Raw genomic sequence first — 15,717 nt, 5'->3', positions numbered from 1 at the left:
TCAGAAATCCGCCTGCCTCTACCTCCCAAGTGCTGGGATTAAAGGCGTGCGCCACCACCGCCCGGCTTGGTCATGGTTTTTCATTGCAGCAATAGAAACCCTAACGAGGTCATCTACTGAGAAGGGATCATCCACTTGGTTTGGGAGTGAGAAAATGGACACATCTCCATGAGTTCATGTGCGTCCAGTGATAGGAGTCAGACAGGATGAGTGCCTTTGTAATCCCCAGATGATGAGCTAGCAGCAGTGTAGGGTACTCCTAATCACAGCAGGGGGAGGGTGGGCAGGCTCTGGGTGAACAGACTGCTGCAGAAGGTGGTGGACATATTCTTCTCCATTTTCCTGCCTAGTAGTGCCTCCCTCTGTAACATAAATGTTACAGAGCTTAGCTTAACTCTAAATGTACAAGGCAGTCTCTGATGTGGACTCAGCTCTTGGAAATCATCTTAGGCTTTGGGAGTACTTACTGACTAGAGTGTGCAAGACTTTAAAAAAGCTTTAAAAGCTCAGCACTGGTGTGCAAGTAGAAGAGATACTCTTCCCAGTTGGTAGTTAACTCATTTTTCTTTTCTTTTTTTTTTGGCAATGAGGATAAATAAGTTTCTAAGTCAAAGAGGAACTCTCACAGGAAGTCATGGGCCAGGTGGAAAAATTGTCTTTTTGTGACCTGAACAGAGGTCCCAAAGGTAAGAGTAAAACTAAAACTCTCTGTGCTCCCCTGTTCTCATCTGTGCTCTGTGATGGCTCCTTTCCTCCTCCTCCTCCACCCTGGAGTGATCTGCCAGCAGGCCCCCAAGGCACACTGTTCCCATTCTACACCAGAGGAGGTGAGTGAACACCTTTGGGTGCCATTCCTCAGGAACTATCCTTGTTTTTTGAGACAGAATTTCATTAGGATTTTGGGCTTGTCTGCCAGATTCGGGGCTCTCCTGTCTTTGCCTCCCCAGTGTTGGACTTGCAAGCAAGTCCCACCACACACAGCTTTTTCCTGTGGCTTCTGGGAACTGAATTTAGGTCTTTAGGCTGAAGGAGAAACATTTTACCAGCTGAGCCATGTCTCCTGCTCATACACCCAACCTCCCACCTTTTTTGGCAGTGTCTTGCTTTATAGCCTTGGTCAGTTTCAAACTCATGATCCTCTTGCCTTTGCTATCTCTGCCGCCTCTGTGTCCCATGTGCTGGACTACAGGTATGTGCCATAGGTGCCTGTCTGGTAGTTATAATTCTTCTGAAAAATAAGCTTTGCAGAGAGCATTGTGACTTTGCTTAAGACCGATGCTTAAGCTTGCTTCCTGGCTCTGTAGTCTCCCTGCTGAGTGTATCTCAGTCTCCTCTTAGGTAGAATGGGGACAGTGTCCCTTGGAGGGCTGCTGGGCAGATCACTCCAGGTGATGTGGGGGGAGGAGAAGCCATCATAGGGCACAGATGAGAACAGGGAGCTCAGAGTTTTAGTTTTATTTTTACCTTTGGGACCTTGGTTCTGGTTATAAAAAGAGAAATTTTCCACCCAGATCTTGAATTTCCTGTGAGAATTCCTTTATGATTTAATGCTTAAGAAGCTGGGCTTGATATGGGTAGAATCTGGTGAGGAGTTATCCAACACGCAAACCAATAAAAAGCATGAAAGCACCAAAGGTAAGCCAGAGAGATGGCTACTGCCACAGTGGGCAGGACACCAAGGTAGCCTGTCAGCCTTTGTTCACGAGGATTAATGGACCTAGGCATTAACTGTCAGCTACACAGCCAGAAAATTAGTCAGCAATTTCCAGTGACAGCTCTTCTTCCCAACAGTAAGAGAATAATCCAATGCTAAGTCCTCCCAGTCAAACTCAAGAGCAAGACCTGAGAAATAAGTGCATCCCACCTGCCAGTCACTAGGGAGGAGGGAATTTAAATTTGTGAGTGACATAGTGCTGCTGCAGCTTCAGCCTTTATTGAATTCCTCAGGCTTATCGGGGTCTGAAAGGTCTGAATGCAACAATCACAAAGGGGTGGGCAGGCCAAGGCTTCCAGGTCTGGTTTGTGTCTAGATGGAGCAGGGAGGGGACGGAGACAGAAGTATAACTATTGAGGAATAGCCGTAAGGTCCCACCGGGCTGCTCTTCCCCTCCACTGAGATCAGCCTTGCCTGTGCTCTTAATGCACAAACACCTCCTGCAGGGAACCCTGACCGGGGTTATTGGAAATTGTGTTCTGTGCTTTGGGCCTGATAGCCCTGGCAGGTTCACCATCCTGGTTGACATCCTGGTTTTGTTTCTGGTCCACCTTCAATGTGGGTTATTAGGAATCCTGGAACAACCTTCCCTGCCTCCTCTCTGTAAGGCACTCCCCTCCCCCAGCCCTCAGTCCTGGCTGCCAGGGCTGATTTCAAGAGTGTGAGTGTCATTAACTGACATTCATCACAACACTCCTCCTTGTTCGCAGACATGAGGGCCGAGAGGTGGAACTCGGTCTGCATTTCATGTTAATCTGTATTGTGGACTTGCCTGACAAAACACATTATTGTAAGAACTGCCAGCCTGAAAACGAAGCTATGTTTATGGCTCACTCTATTTTCCTTTCCTAAAGGGAATGAAGCTTCCCCTCTCTATCCTTCTGAGCCTTCCATAGCTCACCCTCCCCTATCATCCGCACAGCCTTAACATTTAATTTTTCCTTCATGAGTAAACCTTTTGTTGGCAGTGTCTGCAAAATTATAATAAACATCTTGGGCTTCTGCACTGGTGTCTGAGATTAAAAACAGGAGACAATGAGCCTTGACATACTGCCTTTAATACGTGTGACGAGTGCCATTTCCCAGGGGACCATGTTGTGGCCATAACTGCAGCTACTCGGGCTGTGTGCTGGGGAGGGGAGTACTGGATGCATCTCACAGAGGATCCAAGCTGTGCTGAATGATTCTCACTGCAGAGGACTGTGAGAACTCCTGTGTCTGTGTACCAATAGCACATGCTCCTCGTTGGAGCCCGAGTCATTTACTTCTGTGTTTCAGGTTACTTTTGTTTGTAAAAACTAAAGGAGTTCCTCTCTCACATGGTAGGTCTCTTATTTATTTTATTGTATTTTAGCACCCCCGCCCCTTTGGTCTGTCTCTCTGGATGGCAAAGGAGGCTATGAAAGTCACAGGAAACAGGGACACCCAGCCTTTACTGGTTTCTTCCCTCTCCTGCCCCTGCCCCACCCCCTTCCTGTGGCTTAGGAAGTTTATGACTGTGTTGGTTCTCTGTCTGGGGCCACAGGCCTGTGTTGCTCTTCTACTGCCAGGTGGGTGCCACAGATCAAGCTGTGGTAAAAGCATATCTACTTTGGAGATCCTGGCTTTAAAATGGCTCACCGCTAAATTCATGATTCAAGTGTCCCAGGTTGAAGCTAAAAGAATCAGCTTCAATGGCATAGAAGATTGTTTCTAATTAAACCCTGATGGATACAGCTTTCCCCTCTTTGGTACAAATCCATGTTACACAGGTGATTTTAAAAGACATAATTAATTATATTTTTTCATTGCTGTGACAAAATGTCCCACAAAACCAATTTCAGGAAGGAAGGATTTATTTTGGCTCATTGTTTGACGGTTCATTCAGTCCATCATGCTGGGGAAGGCATGGTAGCAGGGGTCTAACATGTCTGGTCACAGCTCAGTGAGCTTTCTCTTTTTTCCCTTTTTATTCAGCCTGGGACCCCAACCTGGGAGATAGTTCTAGTCCTCTTTAGGGCAGGTCTCCTCTACTCAGTGTATGTTGTCCCAGGTGATTCTGAATCTACTCAAGTTGACAGTGTGGAGGAACCGCCGAGATGTGAGAAAATATTAGCTGAAGCAATAACTTTAGTTCTTTACCTTCTGAATTTGAAAGATAAATAACAGAAGAGAGCCTTACATGGCTTGGATTTGGGGCAGATGTGATCAGAGTGATAAAAACTAATATTGACCAGCCACACAGTGTCTAGGAAGCAGGAACGAGGTGACATCTATTCTAAATCTCTCGCACCATTGTCTCAGTTAGGGTTTCTATTGCTGTGACAAAATACCATGACCAAAAGTAACCTGGGGAGGAAAAAATTTATCTCAGGTCTCATGCTATCTCCAAGGGAAGTCAGGGCATGAACTCAAGGGAGGACCCCAGAGGCAGGAACTGAAGCAGAAGCCACAAAGAAACTCTGCTTACTATCTTGCTTCCCAGTGCTTATTCAGTCTGCTTTCTTATATACCCCAGGACCATCCACCTATAACTGGCACTGCTCCCAAAGAACTGGATCCTTCCTTCGATCAACAATCAGGACAATACCCAACACACATACCTATCCACCAGTCTTACAGAAGGGAAGTGTTTTCTCAGTTATGATTCCCTCTTTCCAGATATGTCTAGGTTTGTATCAAGCTGACCATAGTTCTGATGTGAGAATTAAGTTAAGTAAATATACTCTATTAACTTCTTGAACAGATATTAAATGGATACATTCAGACCCCTGACACAGATTCAACCCAAAATGGCCACCTTGCCTTGCCTCTGAGAGCTAGCTATCAGACAGCTTGATGTCTCTTTCCACAAACTTTCTGCAAGGAGCTCCAGGACCATGTTGGCTGTTCTCTGCAAACTCTTAGCATCCAGCCCAATGGAAAAGAGGGAGCAGACAGGAGGCCTGAGCAGTGATGTACCAGCTCAGATCCCACAGGTAGGTTATTCAGCAGGAACCAGAGCCCAGAGCCTGCAGAAAGTGCTGCTTCTGGGTTTCATGATGATGCAGCTGATTCTGACTGTAGTGTTTATGCCCATCTCTTATATTTTTGCACTAGGTACATCATATGCCTCCAGGGGAACTGAAGACCCTTAAGGATGGGAAGTTCTATGACTTGTTCAGCATCTAATGCTAAGTAGAGCATCTAGCACATGTGCACACAGCATCCACAAAACCCTTTCCTAGCTTAGCCTAATCTATCACTGAAAGTCCACGTGTATGGCAGGACCTCAATTTAAGACTGGGCAATTATGTACTTATTTTGCTGGCTTGAATGTAAATCTCCATCCCCTCTTCCAGTGCTTCACCCATGTTAGGTCTCCACCATTGAACTGGACCCCAGCATATATGGAAATGAAAGGCTGGAGAATTTTAGAATTTAAAATGAGAGCATTTAATAGAAATGTTATGTATACTGTATAACCTTTACTTAAAGGGCATAGAAGGTCTCTGTAATGAGCCAAGAATGTAGACTAGCCAGTTTCAGAAACCTGTTGGCCACAAAGGCTCCCCCTAGTTAGTTCCAAGAACAAAAAGCAGGATATGAGCCATCTGGGTGGTTCTAGGGAATGGTCAGCCATAAAGTGAATAGCATTGACCAGATCACATTCTTGTGCATAGTGAGTGTGTGGGATGTTTTCCTTATGACCCTGACTCAAATAGGGGCTGGGTCTCTTTAGAGTTTTCCACTGTTCTCTTGTTATGTTTCCTTGGTAACCCCTTTACCCCCCTAGTTTGTGGTTTTTCCCTTTAAATACCCCTTACTCCTCGTGCTTGTGGTCGAACTTCTCTAGCCTGCCAGGCTACATGTTTGACCCCAGATCTGGCTTATCCCCAATAAACCTCTTGCACTTGCAGCAAGATTGGTCTCTCGTGAGTTATTGGGTGGTCGTGTCATCCTGAGACTTGAGTGAGGGTCTCCCTAGCTCTGGGGGTCTTTCAGAATTAACTTTCAACTGTTATTTACTAACCTTCTTGTCTCACCAGTGATTTTTACTCCTAATTCTTAGCCCTTCAACTTATCAGCCAATCTTTCTGTAAATGGTTAAGATTCTTATAAAAACTAAACTTATGGACAGAAGAACATTTAAATGGCTGTGTTCATTGCAAACGGAAGTGACTGCTTCTTTCTCTGAGCTCTGTAGCTCCACATGGGAGTGGAAAAAAACTGGCTTCAGGCTCAGCCAACTGATTGTTTTTCTATGTTGGAGCAAGTCCCTGCTTGTTTTGGAGTGTCTACTGCAGGCTGAGACATGAGAGAGCTGAGACAGGAGGCTGAGCACAGGGCCCTAGGCTAGCAGGGTGGCTGGGCACTCAAAGCCAAGAGCCATGCTAGCCTGGCTACACTCTAGAGTGACAGTAGTCATCTTTACTAGCCATTTTGAACTTGATGACCCACTTCAAGGACTTAGATTACTCCAAGGAACACTGTAAAACATTATTTAAAATTTATGGACCTGTAGAGGTGGTGATAAATCAGCCTGCCTCCATCTTAAGCCATCTTATAGTAAAACCAAACTAGGTTCATTCCATTTATGATTATCTGTTTCTCAAGGATTGGGCTATGTCCCACTTGCAATCTTAACTACAGATGACTCTATACTGCCTGTTTCAGGAAATGGCAGCCATGCCATTGTTTCTAAAAGTTGCTATGACCACTTTGTTATGCCCACCTTGCAACATCTCTTTGTCTTGGGAGCTTATTATGACCAGCTTGTTATACTTATGTTCTGCTTCTGTACCTCTGCCTATTTGCCTGACAAATCCCCCATTTGGAAACTCTCTACTCCTGAACTATAAAAACCCCTATCTTCCCCATGTCCAGTGCTGAACTCATGAACCCCACCTTTAGAGAGAGGCAGCCTGTGTACACAAATGAAAACACTCACTTTAATGAATCTGACCATGATGATTGTGCTTGGTGATCTTTATCCTCACAGCCACGGAGGACAATAGCTCAGAGGTTAAGAGGAACTCTACTCTTCCAGAGGGTACAGGCCCTGTCCCCAGCACCACATGGGCTCACAACCACAAGTTCCTCCAGTTCCAGGGAATCTGAAGCTCTCTTCTGGCCTCCACAAATGGTGCACATACATACATACAGGCACTCAAACACATAAAATTAGATAAATCTTTAAAAAAATATTTTAAAAAGGAAAAGTGTGCCTTTAACCACGAGGTAATAGCAGAAGAAACTGAATAGAGGCACATTCTCAGTTCTTACAAAAAAAAAAAGTCAATGTAGGAGTGGGTCTTGGTGCTTAGCAGCAGAGACCTGCTGAGCAACATACAGCCTGAGCTACTCACTGCCTGGGTCAAGAGAAAAAGACTTCTGTGAAGGGCATCACTGGGGTAAGGAGGAGAATCAGAAGGCAGAGTCTAACACTTTACCTACTCAGCCAATGCAATACAACAAGCAGCTGAGCCAAGATACCACCCCACGGTCACACTTTCCCAACTGTACAGTTTGTTGTGTTCTCAGGGAATAGATACTGAAATTCTAAAAGACATATGAACTCCCAAAGGGTTTAAGCTTTTTTTTTTTTAAATCTGTATTTATTTTTTATTTTATATATATTGCTGCTTTTCTGGCATGTTTATGAGGCACTGGATCCCCTGGAACTGGAGTTACAGATGGTTGTGAAGACACCACGTGGATGCTAAAAACCAACCTTGGATGCTCTGGAAGAGGGGCCAGTATGCTCTTGACCACTTAGCCATCTCTCCAACACCCCTGCCTTCCTTTCTGTTCTGAAACATGTCAGCCATAAACACACACGGCTCTCCCAGGAGGCAAAAGTCACATGGTAAGCAACCAACATTACTATAATTCCTATTATTTATTGTGGTATTTCTATAAACACCAGCATCATGTGACTCATGATTTCTTTTGGTGTCACATAAAAACTTAAACTGTGTCCTCATTTAGGTGTCTTGTTGGAAAACTGCTTGGGAAAGGAAATGATATTTTTATTTTATACAAAATTATGTAAAACATGATTTTTTTTTCTTTTCTTCCCATAGTATAATAGGGCTGGAATCACATAATGCCCTTTGGCTTTCTGTTTATGTCAGAAAAATAAATTCCAGAGTCATCAGTATTCTACTTTGGCTTCTGAGGGCCAGTGTGGCATCACCCTGGAAGCCAGAGCATGTCTCATGAGTGTTCAACCATTGAGAAGAATTCACTTTTAGCAAGGAATATCAACATACACACTCACCATGGACACTAAAATATATTTTCTCCCATTCAAATTGCAGATAATCAAAAGAATGTAAAAGCAAGAATATTTTGCTTGGCACATGGCCTAAAAGTTCTAAATTTATGTATTCTATTTTTGCTTCTTTCTTAGACTGGATTAGTTACTAAGCAACTGAAGTATTTAATTTCATTTGCTAATAGTTGCACAGTGGCAGCTAAGCATGTGGGACTGTGGACGCCAGTACAAACACAGTCCCTCATGCAGCCTCTGCTCAGTCCTCACTGAGCCCCAACACAACCCATCCTTCTGGCCTGTGAATCTAACTCGTGCTTATGTGGAAACTCACGTTTCTCCTGGAAATGTTTATGGTAGCAAGGCTCTGCTGTCTGTCCTCCTCAGTCTAAGAGATCCTTGCGAGCAGCATTCAGACCCATATTTCAGACTTCTGGTTTAAGATGGCAGACCAAGGACATATGGTTTTTCTCCTTCCTGAAGAAAAGAAATAAAATCTTTAGTAATATACTGTGTTGGAAAAACAAACAGGCCATTTTGAAAAGAGCAACTGGAGAGCAAAAGCGTCCTTGGAAATTAAAAACATGTAAAAATGTTTTCAGGATTCTGTCTTGAGGGGAGGGCACATTAAAAATTCTGAATAAAATTGTATCTTTCTATTAGTGGCAAATATTAACCACCCTATTTTAAGTAAAAAAAAAAAGTAGAGTAGAGGGATGCAAAAATTCTAAATCACCTTCTCCCACCAAACACACGCTCACACATGCTCTCACACACGCTCACACACACGCTCAATACACACTCACACACGCGTTCACACACACGCTCACACACAGATACTACATACACACTGACATGCTCACACACATATACTACACACTCATGCACATATACATACACATATGCTTACACGCTCACATACACACATTCACATACACTCATATACTTACACACACATATACTCAGACCCACACACTGACATGCTGACACATACACTTACATATACTATACACACTCATCCACACACATACATGTATACTCATACATATAAACACACACCACTCAAGCCCTACTGAATGCAGTGAGACAGAAGAGATAGGCAAGGAGATGCTCACTGAGAATCATGTTAAGTAGGAAATGAAAATAAATGAAGTGATGAGTCCAACTATGCTAAAGGGTATATAGTACGAAGGACTTAAACTTCTATGTAAAGTCAGACTTTTAGATGGGGAATGTATATAACCACTATATGGTAACTTGAAAAGGACTTTAAATGCCATGACATGGAATAATTGGAAAGAGTGTTATCAGAAAGGAAGGAAGGAGAGAGGGGAGGAAGGAAGAAAGGAAGGAAGGAAGGAACAAAGAGCAAGCAAGTGAGCACTGGTATCCTTAGATCAAAACAGAATCCAAGGACAAAAATAAACATTGTTATTGTGTTGAAGAACCACACTGTGTGGGCTGGATTCAAAACACAAGAGGGCACCTGGGAAACCCAGGATAAGAATGGGGGATGTCCAGACTTCTCTCTCAGAAACTGATTTATCAAGCACAGGAAAAGAGAGATGGTCTGAGCATACATGCAAGGAATTGGATGTTTCTCACATTCAAACTCCATGGTGTAACCGCACAAAATATTGGTGGTTAAATTTCTACAGACCACTTCAAAGATCTCACCAGTATTAGGTCACAAGTATATCTCAATAAAATGTACTTGAGAAATCTTCCAGGCCTCCTGAAGCTGTGACTCAAGAGTAATTTATGAAGAAAATGAAAGGTGAAATTAGAGACAGTGCTGGGAAGAGCAGCAAGGGAGGGCGAGGGAGGGCGAGGGAGGGCTCAGCCCAAAGTCTGCAGGGCATCAAAGAGACTCCAACTTTAAACGCACCCAGAAAGCAGGAAAGACTGAAAACCACTGTTGTCTCAAGAAAAAAAAATTCAAAGCTGAAGGAATTCAATAAAGGAAAAGATGATGAAAGAGAAACAAGTTGGTTTGATCGTTAGACCCTAAAGATGTCACAACTAATAAAGAGGAACTCCAAATCAAAACACCCCCCCCATCCAAAAAAAAAAATCAGGCAGAAAACAAAATCTTAAAAGGGTTGAACAACACAAAAATCAAGAATAAGCAGAGCAATACAGGCATGGATTTGATTTTCAAAATAACAACACATATGCATGTGCAAGTCTTAATGCATCTGAAAGGGTAAACAAAATGGAAGCAATGTTATATGAAGATATAAATCACTAACCCGAACTAGCCCAGAGAACTAGGAAGCAAAGCTTCGGGCAGGGAGTCCCACATACAGATGAAAGGTTTAGGATGTAGCACTCTCTTTTTCCTTTGACAATCTCTAAAGCACACATTTGCCTCTGTGCCGGCCTGAAGGGACACAAGGTTACAAAAAGCTTTTCTGTTAGCTGTACAAAGCTCAGAAACATGTATTCCCCAAGTGTCTAGCACAAACAGGTGGGGCATCAGTAGGAAGAAAAAAAAAAAGATATTAACTCTATAGTGCTCTATAGAAGAAAGACAGCCCATCTGAAAGCAGTCAACAGTTTGGCAACAGCAAGGGACATAAGCAAAAAAATCCAGTACAGTTTCTTCAACCTAAATTAAGACCGTCTTACCACAGAAACACAGTCAGACCTAGAAGGAACAGGGTGATCAGCATTGTAGACCCTTCAGCTCAGCCACAGAGCAAAATCACCCAGTCACCTTGACTCGGTGAAGACCTCAGACCACAGGGCACATCCATTCCAGGAACAGGCAAAACAACCTGCTACTTCCTGAGAGATGAGAGGCAGGAGACAAACATGTGCCCACCCTTTGCCCCCCTGTCACACGTGGTCCTGGCTAGAGAATGAACCGTGGAGTGGAGTAAGTATTAGAAAGGAAGAGGAAACAGCTGTTTGCAAAGTCATCATGTGTCATTTAACTAGGAGGGCATGCTGGGAAAGGCCTCATGAGGCCAGTTCATATGTGAACATTATAGAGCATGTGAGCACAAGGTGGTATGATGTCATGGGAAGGAAAAATGCCTGTATCCACACACAGTGTGAACAGTGGCTAGGCAGTGTGGGAGGCATACAACTGGGAGTGGGTGAAGACATCCTTTAACTCATGTGACATGCTAGAGACTGTCAGGTAACTAAAACTTCCCCATGTGGGATCTACCTAACTAAAAGAGAACAACCTCTTGCACATACCCATGCCTGAGTGTTCTGAAACATGGCAAATGCCTTCTTTTTCTTTCTTTCTTTCTTTTTTTTAAAAAAGATTTATATATTTATTTTATGTATATGAATATGCATGCTGTCACTCTTTTCAGACACACCAGAAGAGGGCATTGGACCCCATTACAGATGGTTGTGAGAAACCATGTGGTTTCTGAGAATTGAACTCAGGACCTCTGGAAGAGCAGTCAGTGCTCTTAACCTCTGAGCCCAGCAAACACATTATTAAAGTCACAGTGAATGACAATGTGGTTTCAGCCAGTCAGTTTTCTGAGAGTCAGGATGTAAATTCCCTTTTGCTCCTGGAAAAGCACCTATTACATTATTAATTTCCTTCTTAACCTCTGTGCTCCTGCTAGATTGTGTCTTACATGTGCACATCTTAGGGCAGCCTGTGTCTACATTCCTGTGCAAAGCAGACAAGATAGCAAAACCTTCACTGAGGGCATTTTAAGTTTACCTTAGAGCATAGATCATAGTGCTGTTCTGGGAACCTTTATCCACAAACCCTTTGGAAGCATGTAATAAGCCTGGGAGGCAGAACTGACGTGGTTTGAGACTTGAATTACTGAACCTAACATTTCCTAGTCAGTCAGTGACTCAGAAACCAAATGAGGCTCTCCTGCTTCTTATTCTCAGAAGCACGGTGGGAAGATGGACACCTCTTCTGTCACTGTCTATGAGATGGGAGTGGCCACTAACAGGCCACAGCTATCCTCCTTTGTGTTTTCTGATACACTGGTTTCAACCTTATACCTGTTCTGCTCAAACATAAAAAAGTTAAAAAATTGGTATATATTAAGGATCCACTATAGTTAATGGTTTAGGGGCTTAACATTTTCACTGTGGAAGGGCCTAACTTAATTTCTAAAGAAACAGTGGGAAAAGCAACCTAGAATAAAGAGGTCTTACCTTCAAAATTATATATATTTATATATATTATCTACCTGTCTATTATCTATCTATCTATCTATCTATCTATCTATCTGCCTATCATCTTTCTATCATCTATCTATCCATCTATATATCTGCCTATCATCTTTTTGTCTATTATCTGTCTATCTGTCTGTCTGCTATCTATCTATCTATCTATCTATCATCTATCTATCTAATGAATCCATCCATTTGTAGTCATCTTTCAATATTTTGTGAATATTTTTCTTTCTTCCACCCTTTCCCACACTTTTTCTTCTACCCTTTCAACCCCCTAACACTTGATAAGAGAGAAGAAAGGATAGAGATGAAAGAAAAGAGATCACTGAATAAATTCAGGGGTTGGAAAGGGGGCAACATTACCATTAGACTGCTTCCTGCTAATTAAGGGTTTCAAGTTCTGTGGGGCAAGTGGACCGTATCACCAGACAGAAGAACTGGTAAGGTTGAGCAAGCCTAAATTCTGGGAAATCTCAGAATTAAGAATGGCAGGCATGTGGCCAGCTCCCTGCTAAGCTCTACTTGTCCTGGAACACATAACCATGACATCCCATTGAGAGGGCCATGACAATCAGCCATCAGTCACATAGGGACAACACCTGAAGCCCTTTCCCATGCAAATAGAGCATCTCTAACATTTCAGACTGAGCCAATGGGAAGCATTTACCCCTGGATCCCACTCTACTTCCAAAATGTTCATAAGGTCCCTATCCACATGGAATAAAGTACATGAGTTATTTCACCAAGAACATCTGAGAGGCTGTTTTCATTGAGCTGAACACTCTGGGAAAGAATTTTCTCTCCCAAAGCATTCATCGATGGACTTGGGTCTGACCAACAGGCTGGGCTCATCCCTCGACACAGCTTGTTGCTATTCATAGTTACTTCCAGCCGCCTGCTTGCTGGGGGCTCCAGCTGTGGTTCTCACTGCTTGCCACTGCTTGCCCCAGACCACCACCACTGCTACTGCTGGCATTGGTGCTGTTACAGTATCAGGAGAGATCCTGGCTACCTGCCCTCCATGAGCTTCCCTCCAGAGAGCTGTAACTCTGGCTTTTCTAGACAGACCAGTAGTCTAGGGAACCTTTTATTCTGGTCTGACTTTATCCCTTCTGGTTCCTTGGAGAATGACACCTGGAGATTCCTATCACAGACTTGGACTTCTTCCTGTCTCTCCTGAGCAGCCATAATACCTCCAGCAGCAAGGCAGACAGGCAGCCTGACAGAGTTCCGTGGGGTAAATTTGATCCTTGCCATCAGGAAATCTAATTTCTTCTTGTTTTCTCTTTGCATACGACTACTTAACAAACCTCAAGCAACAGCAAACAGCAAACAACCAACAACCCACTAACAATCTCCCACCTCTTGGGCCCCTAGCATTTAATATACCCTCTGAAAAGTTCCCAGAATTCTAAACATCATACAACCACAGAAACTATCTTCAGCTGGCAAAGTCATGTCCCTGCTAGAGCATGAAGTAAATCACAGCTGCTGTGGACAGTCTGAAGCAGCCCTGCATCCCCACACCTGGGATTAAAAATGAAAACACATTCTCACAATATTTCTGTGTTTTTAAAAGAAACCAAAATTCCAAAATTGTCACTACCTATATTCACACACATGTATGTCTAGTGGCATATGTTTGTAATTCTAGCATACAGGAGGCTGAGGTAGGAGGGGCATAAGTCTGAGATCAGTCTGGATTACCTAGTAGGTCTCTGTCTTGAAAAATGTGTGTGTGTGTGTGTGTGTGTGTGTGCGTGTACACCCATGGAAGAAAGAGGCACTGGATCCCCGGGAGCTAGAGTTATAGGTGGTTGGCTGTGAGCTGCCCAGTGTGGGTCTTGAGAATTGAATTATGCTCTACAAAAGCAGTAAGTGCTCTTAAATAATGAGCCATCTCTCCAGCCCTGAAAATACATTCAGAAAATTCTGTTAAGCACAACAAAGCAACTGCAGCAGGCCTTCGAAGGCTTTGTTGCCATTGTTAAAAGAGGCAGATTTACTAAGCTGGACAAAGAGTGTAGCTCACCCACCACCTAAGCTTTAAACTCCTCCTTGGGGAGATATGTGACCAGAAGCTGCTGGGCCATCTTCAGAAGGAGAACACGGCTGATGAATGCCACAGGACATAAATACAATCAAATAAAAAACATTAGAAACAATATGGATAACTGCCATCAGGAGAGCACACTCAGTGCTGGGACACAGCAGGGAGCTGGGTGGCTGACAGACCCAGGAGAGCACTAGTTCAGACCCTGTGAGGGAGGTTTTTTTTTTTTTTTTTTTGGTTTGTGATGGATCAAACAGCTACCTTCAACCTGTGGTTCAAGAACAAACATCCCTTAGTGCTTCTTATGCCAATATTCACCGTAAGGTCAAACCTGGGTAAGGATGTTCCACATGCCTAAGACTGTGTGCTTTAAGAGCAGTAGCTCTCAAACACAAGTGAGCAGTGGACACACAGAAGCTTAGATCAACTTACATAACCATGTTCTTCCTCACATCTACCCATTCAGTTTAGGGCAAGGCTTAGAGGAGGAGGTTGCTTTTCTCTCTCTCTCTCTCTCTCTCTCTCTCTCTCTCTCTCTCTCTCTCTCTCTCTCTTTCTCTCTCCCTTCCTTCCTTCCTTCCTTCTTGCCTTCCTTCCTTCTTCTTTTTCTTTCTTCTTTTTGTCAGACAGGGTTTCATGTAGTCTAGGCTGGCCTTCAACTCACTATGTAGTCCAGGCTAGCCTTGAACTCCTGATCTTCCTATCTCTACCTCCCAGGTACTGAGATTACAGGTGTGTGCCACTTTATCCAAAGGGGGCTTGGACTCTAACTCAGGGTTAATCCAACTCACGAGGAATAGGCAGGCACACTGTCAACTGAGCTACACCTATTGGCCCTGAACTCTTGGGATCAAGCAATTCTCCTGCCTCAGCCTTCGCAGTAGCTGGGACCACAGTTATCATCACACCTAGCTAGAGAAAGCTTTTAAAAAGAGAGGAATGCCCCTCACCAAGGCACTTCTTAAGTCCTATGAGGTAGTGAGGTTGGAGCACCCTGAGCCTAGATAACTGCAGCCTTTCCCACCCTCTTTCCATCCTGCTCCAGGCCTGCAGTTACTGCAAACCTGGGGGATGACAGAGTGGGGAGCACAAGGTCAGAGCGACAGCCATCCAAGGATGTCCATCTTTCCCTGCAAAACCAGCTGTGAAGCACCCTGGGAAGCCTCCATCCTCATCTTCACCTAAGGGATGTTGAGGCAAGGTAGGAATGAGGTTTTGGTGTTCTCTGCCTCATGCAGAGATCAGCCTGGGGGGTGGGGAGTGCTAAAAGTAGCCTTAATGGCTTCTCTTAAAATTTTCAGACACTCTTTCATTTTAAACCAGTGGAAAGGGTAAGCCATTTATCTCTGCCCAATCTGTACTGGGAAAATCAACCTCAGAGTTCACCTGACAAGTCACATTTTCCCACACCCACCTGGCAGGACTGTTCCTCTTCTGACAAAGAAATCAGTTTCTCTCCTCTCCTGTCCTCTCCTGTCCTCTCTCTCTCTCTCCTCTCCTCTCCCCTCCCCTCCCCTCCCTTCCCCTCCTCTCCAGGCCTCTCCC

The 15,717-nt window shown here is 43.9% G+C and overlaps 1 long non-coding RNA gene across 5 annotated transcripts in view; it reads right to left on the bottom strand.

The window, feature by feature from the left end:
* The window catches only part of LOC116072179, a 104,301-nt gene that overhangs the window by 13,650 nt on the left and 74,934 nt on the right, over positions 1-15,717 (bottom strand). For 4 of the 5 annotated variants that reach the window (XR_004111341.1, XR_004111343.1, XR_004111342.1 and 1 more), the window contains one exon: positions 8,284-8,426. This is a non-coding gene — a long non-coding RNA (uncharacterized LOC116072179). Of the gene's footprint in view, positions 1-8,283; positions 8,427-10,580; positions 10,785-15,717 lie in introns of those variants that run through there. The other variant, XR_004111344.1, reaches the window with a different exon arrangement.

This window comes from Mastomys coucha, unplaced genomic scaffold (assembly GCF_008632895.1).
Source record: "Mastomys coucha isolate ucsf_1 unplaced genomic scaffold, UCSF_Mcou_1 pScaffold23, whole genome shotgun sequence".
Classification (NCBI taxonomy): Eukaryota; Metazoa; Chordata; class Mammalia; order Rodentia; family Muridae; genus Mastomys; species Mastomys coucha.
This window is presented reverse-complemented; position numbering and strand designations above follow the sequence as displayed.